Genomic DNA, 9249 nt, shown 5'->3' with positions numbered 1-9249 from the left:
AGCTCCTGTGTAGGCAGCCACCTGAATCTGGTACTGAGTCCAGATGATGAGGTCCTTCAGCAGACAGTAGTTAGTCTCTGGGCTGCTAATATTCTTCTCTTGGTATTCCCCCGGCAATCCAGCCAGACGGTACCTAAAGACACACATAAAAGCTTGTAAATGCATAAAAGCTTGTAAATGGATATTGGAATTTCTTGTGCAGGAGACATCACTGCCGAATGATGCTCCTGTAATAAAACACAGAACTTATCAGATAAGAATTGTTCCCTCTAGAAAACCAAAACCTGAATCCCAAAGCCTTGTCTTTGGAGTCAACCAAGACACAAGAGCTCTGGAGAAAAAAACACCAGTACTTTCAGGACTTTTTTAGTTTCAGGACAGGATAGTTTCTTTAGGAAACATTGTGCATCACAAAGTGGCCATCAGATGTTAACCCAGAGCAGTTGTTTGTGCTCATATCTCAGCATTTGCAGTCAGAAGGAATCATTAACACAAAATCCAAAATCAGTTTTGGAAGCTAAGCAATGCAAGGCTCTAAACCTGGAAGTTGTTTTTGCAAGAAATATATCTTGTGAAATTATATACTATAATCTTTGAGTTACACCACAAACTTTCTCCTTTTCCTGTTCTTCTCCCTCCTTGTCAGTTGAAACAGTGTGAAGTCTTCATATTGTATTAACCACCATAGCAAAAACATTTTGCATTTGCAATAGCTCACAGTTTCCTTCAGTAAACCAGCTTATGTGCAATGTGGAGGTGTGGGTGCTTCTCTCCTTTGGGGATGTCTATTGAATACGGACAGCAGCACATGCATGTGCAATTATCACACTGCACTGGTGTGATAATTGGGATTTGTTGAGTGTTTTCATCACAGCCAGACCAACGGTAGGCCACAATGCACACTAATATTCATGCGCAGTCGAGGGAATTTTAACTCACTACTGGTTAATGTGTTTTTCACTGCAAAAGACTACTTACAGTCTGCAGAGACTTTGCTAATTCTGGCTTTATGGTCTTTTTAAGCCTTCACAACTTAAAAATCAATGTCAAGTGGAAAACAAACCAACATTCAGATTGAACTGATCACTAAAAAGCAGTAAAGGATAAACATCCTGGAAGCAAAATGTTAATGAGCAGCCAGAGCCAGGAGGAGGGCCTAGTGTAATTGTATACTAGTATTTATCATGCATATTTCTTCCTTTATTTTATAAATGGGTCTTTTCTGCACAAGTCAAGACCTTTTAAAGATCACTAAAGACGATAAGTCTCTAATTTCCTTTCCAAATAGTGCACATTGATGGCTTTTGCTTTAGTATGTGATTTAAACGATCATTTAAAAGAATAGATGACCCACCGAGAGACCAGGGAAGTGCATTATTACTTCAGTTTTGTTCATATCTGATAGAGCTGAATGGAGCAATAATCCCCATGTCAGCATTTTAATATGACACCTATTCTCTATAACAGGATGTTCCAACAATGCACTGGCTGCATCAGCACTCAATCACACATACTATTGCACACCCACGCACGCACGCACACACACACACACGCACACACACACACACACACACACACACACACACACACACACACACACACACACACACACACACACACACACACACACACACACACACTGACAAATACAAATTCTGAGTATGCACTGGGGGCCGACATCAGTTCTCTGCAGAGGAAAGAAGATAACCTCTCTACTTTCTATCTCTACCTGACACTCTGGGAGACGAAGAGGAGGCGGACGAGAAGGAGGAGGAGTGGGGCCAACGGAAAAGAAAGAAAATGGAGAAAATAGAAAAATAGGAAGAAAAGAGTGAGAAACTGGCAGCTGACACAAGAAGAAAAAGGAATCCAAAAGGGGAGGAAAGAGGGAGTTGGAGGCTGTGTCCTACAAAGCTGAAATGATACAGCGGGGATGTCTGAGTGTGTATTGCTGTTTTTTAACTGATTTCTGAAGTGGAGCCAGTGAAGTAGAATAAAAACTTGATAATTTCAACTACAATTATATGCAAATGTGTGTGTTTGAGACAGCTGATGACAGTTTGATTACACGGACAGTGTGTCATACTTTAGGTAGACATTACAGAAGAGGAGATCAGCCCAAGGACAGCAGCAACATCCTCAAAGAGCACTCGTCTCTGCATGTGAAAGTATGCAACCAGGTGTGGTTTTAAAATCTCTACATTGTGTGTAGAGATTTCTATTCCAAATATATATCAATGTGTCGCTAGAGAGAACTTTACCACTGATCTGTGTATTTTGTATAAGTGTGCAAACATCTTTATTGATTGATGAAAATTAATATCCGTCCATTTATCATCTACTATTTACTATACACATACAAATGTCAATAACAATACAATAAAAGTGGAATAATTTAATGGTTCCAAATGTTTTTTTGTTTTTTTTCTCTAAAATATTTCAACGTTAGTCATTTAGCCAATTCAAAAAAAAATTGATAGTATCTTGAACAGCATTTCATCACTTGTTTCTCAATAAATAAGTCTGTATAGCTATTTCTTACCAAGAGATTTTTTTTTTAATTTTACATATTTGGTCAAAGTTTCACTATGTCCTTAGAGTATAACATGAGACAGATAATGTGTGAAAAAAAATCAACCTCTTCTTGGCTCCTTGCAGTGTTCCTACTGCCATCTGCAGAACTACGCAGCTCCCAGGCAGGAACAACAAATCAGAGGCTGGAAGAATATGTGAATTGATATGCTGTGTACATGCTGTTCACTCCCCAGTAGCTGTTGTTTATTAGTCTTATGCTAGAAATTACATTTCCAACACCATTTAAAATGTTCCACTTTTATATTTCTGTCATTTTCCCAAAGGTTGTGGGCACCAAAACAGACGCTTTGTGTTTTCTGGTCAGTTGACATGGCCTGGAAATTCTCCCAAGTATAATTTTGACTTTAACCAAGCCAGGAAAGGCCTGCAGTGATTTAGATTATTTTTCGGGGTTCTTCTCTGAGCTACTGAATTAATGATAAGTCTGCTCTGGTAATTATCTTTTACTAAATTATAAAGCTGAGGTGATGGTGTTTGGACCCAAGCCCAAAATGGTAGCTCAGTCCCTTTCTGTTCATGGCTTTAGCCACACTCATGAAGCCAAATTGATTTTGTTCTTGGCCTTTCTAAACATTTTAAGAACATTACTAAAACAGCACTTTTACAAATTAGGAATATTGCAAAAATCAGCTAATTTATAGCTGATGTAGAAACTCTTATTCATGCCTTTGTCTCCTGCCATCTTGATTATTGTAGTTCTTTATTTTCTGGTCTACCTCAAAGTTCTCTCCATCATCTTCAACTTACAGAAAACACTGCAGCTGGAGTTCTCACAAGACCCCATGAATATCAGCACATCACTCCTGTTCTGTCCTCATTGCATTGGCTCCCGATAACTTTAAGAAATGACTTCAAAATTTATTTTTTTTAAAAATCTCTGAATAGTCTTGTATCAGCATATTTAACTGAGTTTCTTACCCCTTACATCCTTTCTGGTAAGCTCACATCCTTAAATCAGCTACTACTTTCCACTCCCAGAGCTGGACTGGTGACAGAAGAAGGAAGGGCTTTCATGGTCAAAGCTCCTGATTAGTGGATTGATCGTCCTCTAAATATCAGACAGGCCTCTTCATTGTCTTCTTTTAAATTATGGATTAAAACTTACTTGGATAATAAGACTTTTAATGTGTGAATTACTATTATTATTATTATTATTATTATTATTATTATTATTATTATGTTTTTCTTGTCTGCTTTTCAACTTCTTGTGATTGGGGGATGATGTTTTTTTGTTGTTGTTGTTGTTGTTTTTTTGCCTACTTTATATTGTCATATTGTCAGAGAGGTTCCAGTCATTTATTCCACAGGTTTGATTGTAAACTGGCCTGGATGTGACTTGTGAATTTAAGCCAGGACAAGTTGTTATTTAATAATTAAATCATGACTTAAATAGGTGAGCAGTTATATTTTCAGATAATGTTAGGATAATATGGATAGCTTTTCCCCTTAATAAGTGCAATCATATGAAAATGCTGCATGCATTTTTGTATTCACTCAGGTTATCTATGTGTGGTATTTAAATTTACTGATGATCTGAAACATTTAAGTTTCTGCTCTGTACAAATGAAACGAACGAATGAATGAATGAATGAATGAACTTGTTTAATCCCAGAGAAATTCACAAATTTCAGAACAACATGCAAACTGCAGACACATATATATACACTATATAAAAGTGTTTCTCAACCTTTTTTGGGCCAGTGCCCCTCTAGCCTTTATCCAGGTCCCTCACCGCCCCCCACCAGAGAATTTGCAGGCTACTTTGCACTGACCATTATTTTATCATTAATATTACTGTCACTATTGTAGATGTTTTGATTTTTATGCTTGTTTCTGTATTTATCATCAACAATTATTTCCCAGAGAACAAAGAAGCCATGGGAATAGAAATTATTGTCACAGGTGTCTACAAAAAAATGCAATGAACATTCAAGTTAAAATAGGTAGGTCTAACAGCAGCCAATCAGAGTGGAAAAAATATTCTTATTTTGTGCCATTTTCTAGTTGTTAAATCTTGTACAAAATGTTCAGATAAAAGATGAACAACATGCCAGTTTAAACTTTGAACTATTTGCAAAACGACTGAGCTCTGCAACATTAAGACATGGATAGAACCGTAACTACATACGTAACTCTTCTTCTCTTCAGTGTTTCTGTCAGTTTCTGGCGGTGCAGCTCTGTGCTGCCTTCAGGAGAATGGGACATCAGAGTATCATCTATAAAACTTCACCCACATGGCATTTATGGTGCAAACCAGAGCTTTCAGTGAAAAAACAAAAGTTCCAGGTCCTTTTAATGCTGTTCAAATATGAAACAGAAACATGGATTATATCTTTATATAGACCTGTCTATTGATTTATAGATTAATAGTTTTACTGGACAGAAATTACAAAGAACAAATCTGGTTCTTAATCAAATCCTAATGAGTCAAATTGAAAGTGTCATGGAGTCATCAGCCTCATGACAATAACATTGACATGAAAAATAATATTGAAGAAATATATCAAATCTAATTAAAAACATATATAAGTGATAAGTTATTTACTGTTATGGTCTGTAAGATATATTTATTCTCAGTATTAGATGTGGTCTCAACAAACCCATGGCACTTCAACAATATTATTTTACCTTTTATCTGGAAATGGTGCCTGTTTATTCTTGCCATACCAGTTTATTCCTCTGTATTTACTTTAGTTTCTTAGTTTATTCTTGCATTTTGTTCTTCATTAATTTCTATTTATTTTTCTCTGATTAGTATTATCCTCTCTTGGTTTATTGCTATGTCCACTTTAGTTTCTTTCCTGTTAGATTTATTTTATCGTTTATTGACCATCATTAATCTTCACTCATCACCTGAAGCGCTGCCTAATCATCATGTGTTTCACATCATGTGTTGATTTTTCACTGTCCAGCATCGGATTCTCTGTTTTTATGCCATAATTCACATCTAGTTCGTCGCTCCGTTTTATGTCCCGCTTCTCCTGTTTCAGAGGTTTTTTTTTACCCCCAAAGGAGCGCAGCGGTCGGGAAACGTATCGATGGGGAAAAGGCAGACTGACATAAACCTCATATAACAACGGAAACTATTTCTGCATTCTGATTATTGAAATTTAAAAGTGCTGTGGTACCTTTGTTCCATCACACCTGTTTCATACCGGACCACTTACAGCTCCGGTGTTAACGCTATAAAATGAACGCTCTCTATCGTGGTGTCACCATGGAGGGATTTCTTTATTTCTTTATTTAAATGGGTTCATTTTTCAGAGGGATACAAAGTGAGGTGATTTTAGCTACCAGTAGCAGGAGAACGGAGCTGCGCCAAGAAGCTCCGTTCTAACAAAACAATGAATAGAAGAGCTGCCATGTATATTGTTGCAGCCAAGCATGGTTTAATGTTACACAATACAGTTTTACCAAGTTGCTCAAAGTCTAAACTGGTATTGTTGTGCATTTAAGGTGTAAAGTTTACCTTCGACCAAACGCCCCCCAAAGGCATCCCAGCGACCCCCTTTTGTAAAAATGTCCGCCAGCGCCCCCTGCTGTCCTCTGAACGCCCCTGGGGGGCGGTACCGCCCACGTTGAGAACCGCTACTATATAGTACAGGTGCTGGTCATAAAATTAGAATATTGTGATAAAGTTCATTATTTTCCATAATGTCATGATAAAAATTAAATTGTCATATATTTTAGATTCATTGCACACCAACTGAAATATTTCAGGTCTTTTATTGTTTTAATTTTGATGATTTTGGCAAACAGCTCATGAAAACCCAAAATCCCTGTCTCAAAAAATTAGAATATTATGAAAAGGTTCTCTGAACGAGCAATAAAAATAATCATCTGAATCAACAAAGTAACTCTAAACACCTGAAAAAGATTCCTGAGGCCTTTAAAAACTCCCAGCCTGGTTCATTACTCAAAACCGCAATCATGGGTCAGACTGCTGACCTGACTGCTGTCCAGAAGGCCATCACTGACATCCTCAAGCAAGAGGGTGAGAAACAGAAAGAAATTTCTGAACGAATCGGCTGTTTGCAGAGTGTTATATCAAGGCACCTCAGTGGGAAGTCAGTAGGAAGGAAAAAGTGTGGCAGAAAACGCTGCACAACGAGAAGAGGTGACCGGACCTTGAGGAAGATTGTGGAGAAGGGCCGATTCCAGACCTTGGGGGAAGCAGTGGACTGAGTCTGGAGTAGAAACATCCAGAGCCACTGTGCACAGGCGTGTGCAGGAAATGGGCTACAGGTGCCGCATTCCCCAGGTCAAAGGTCAAGCCACTTTTGAACCAGAAACAGCGGCAGAAGCGCCTGACCTGGGCTACAGAGAAGCAGCACTTTGGACCACTGTTGTTCAGTGGTCCAAAGTGCTTTTTTTGGATGAAAGCAAACTTTGCATGTCATTCGGAAATCAAAGTGCCAGACTCTGGAGGAAGACTGGGGAGAAGGAAATGCCAAAATGCCAGAAGTCCAGTGTCAAGTACCCACAGTCAGTGATGGTCTGGGTGCCATGTCAGCTGCTGGTGTTGGTCCACTGGGTTTTATCAAGGGCAGGATCAATGCAGCAGCTATCAGAAGATTTTGGAGCACTTCATGCTTCCATCTGCTGAAAAGTTTTATGGAGATGAAAATTTAATTTGGTCTGGAATCGGCCCTTCTCCACAATCTTCCTCAGGGTCCGGTCACCTCTTCTCGTTGTGCAGCGTTTTCTGCCACACTTTTTCCTTCCTACTGACTTCCCACTGAGGTGCCTTGATATAACACTCTGCAAACAGCCGATTCGTTCAGAAATTTCTTTCTGTTTCTCACCCTCTTGCTTGAGGATGTCAGTGATGGCCTTCTGGACAGCAGTCAGGTCAGCAGTCTGACCCATGATTGCGGTTTTGAGTAATGAACCAGGCTGGGAGTTTTTAAAGGCCTCAGGAATCTTTTTCAGGTGTTTAGAGTTACTTTGTTGATTCAGATGATTATTTTTATTGCTCTTTCAGAGAACCTTTTCATAATATTCTAATTTTTTGAGACAGGGATTTTGGGTTTTCATGAGCTGTTTGCCAAAATCATCAAAATTAAAACAATAAAAGACCTGAAATATTTCAGTTGGTGTGCAATGAATCTAAAATATATGACAATTTAATTTTTATCATGACATTATGGAAAATAATGAACTTTATCACAATATTCTAATTTTATGACCAGCACCTGTATATATACAGTGTATACTATATATATATATATATATATATATATATATATATATATATATATACTACTTTAATACTTTAATGTACTATGTGCTACGACTGATTGGTGTCAGGATAACAACATTCCCACATATTGTTTGTTTTCTTTCTTTAAACCAGGATTTAAACCAGACCAAGATTACAGTGTTTGTTTGGCGTGGGTTCACCTTAGGACATATCCTCGGAGGATGCCGTTAAGCTCGGATTCTGGAGGAGGCTGCCACTGGACCATAATGGACTGGTTTGTGCGACCGCTGGCCACAATGTTATTAGGGGGAGCACTCGGCGCCTCTTCTCGAAGCATCATCCTAGGACAAACACAAAAACAAAGGAAGGAATAAAAAATGAGAAACAGACAGACAACATATTTGATCAAATTTATAATGAGTTTCTTTGGGATGTTACAGATAAAGTCCAACTGTGGAATCATACAGCGACAGTCTCTTCAGTAACAGGCTAAACAGTGTCTTCATCTTTTTTCCTCTTGCACAGACTGTTTACTGATATAAATCAGCAAGAGATCACTAATAGGCAGAATTAAAAGCATTTATCAAGCTTAAACAACAACAATTTGAATACGTTAACAAAACTAAACATTAAAAACATTGGCTCCTTGCAGTAAACTAATGGTAACTAATGCTTATTGTCTCCTCATTATGGCAGCAGTTGGCAAGAGGAACACTTACAACAACTGTGTTTAAATTCTGACTTTGATACAGGAATAAAAAGGATAACCATAAGGTCTCAGGGTATGATAGGGGCCAAAACATGATGTGTGAATCATCTTCAGATCAGCTACTGCTGTAGAGTACTTCTGGTCTGTAGGGATCAGTATTTATTAAAAGAGTATTTTATATTTTCCAGGCATATAGTGCCATTTTATAGTACAATCAAGTAACTATGTTACCTTCAGTTATTGTAAAAATACTGTATACATTAAGCACAAATTCAAAGAAATTTGAATTTGCAACTTGACACTTAAATTGGGCTTTTCTTTCTTCAGGAAGCTCCTATTTGTTCTGCCACTCTGCTTTCAGCAAGTCATCGCAACAGTGCGTATTATGCCATTTATGAAAAAACATCAGACTTGCATAGTGATTTTCAACCATCAAAGTGTTCTCAAAGATACTTTATGCGCACTGGAATGAGGAGTGGTTTCTATGATTAGCTTAGAAGACGCACAGTTCCACCAGGTGTTTGCTTATTTCTGCCACTAGGCACAGGAAGGAGTGCTTTGTGAGGCGGATGTTTGGCCAGAAACTACAGCTCCAAGGAGGAGTTTTGTGAGAGCAAGCATTTAGACAGTCCTGAAAGGTTGCCACAGGAGATCCAAAGATTCCTCAAATAAAAGCAACATTCCAGCTATGACTTTCATGAGGAAATAACATTGTGACATGATATAAAGCTTATAAAAGTCA

Source organism: Poecilia mexicana, unplaced genomic scaffold, assembly GCF_051168715.1.
Source record: "Poecilia mexicana isolate PSO_F unplaced genomic scaffold, ASM5116871v1 scaffold_1, whole genome shotgun sequence".
In the NCBI taxonomy this organism is placed as follows: domain Eukaryota; kingdom Metazoa; phylum Chordata; class Actinopteri; order Cyprinodontiformes; family Poeciliidae; genus Poecilia; species Poecilia mexicana.
This window is presented reverse-complemented; position numbering follows the sequence as displayed.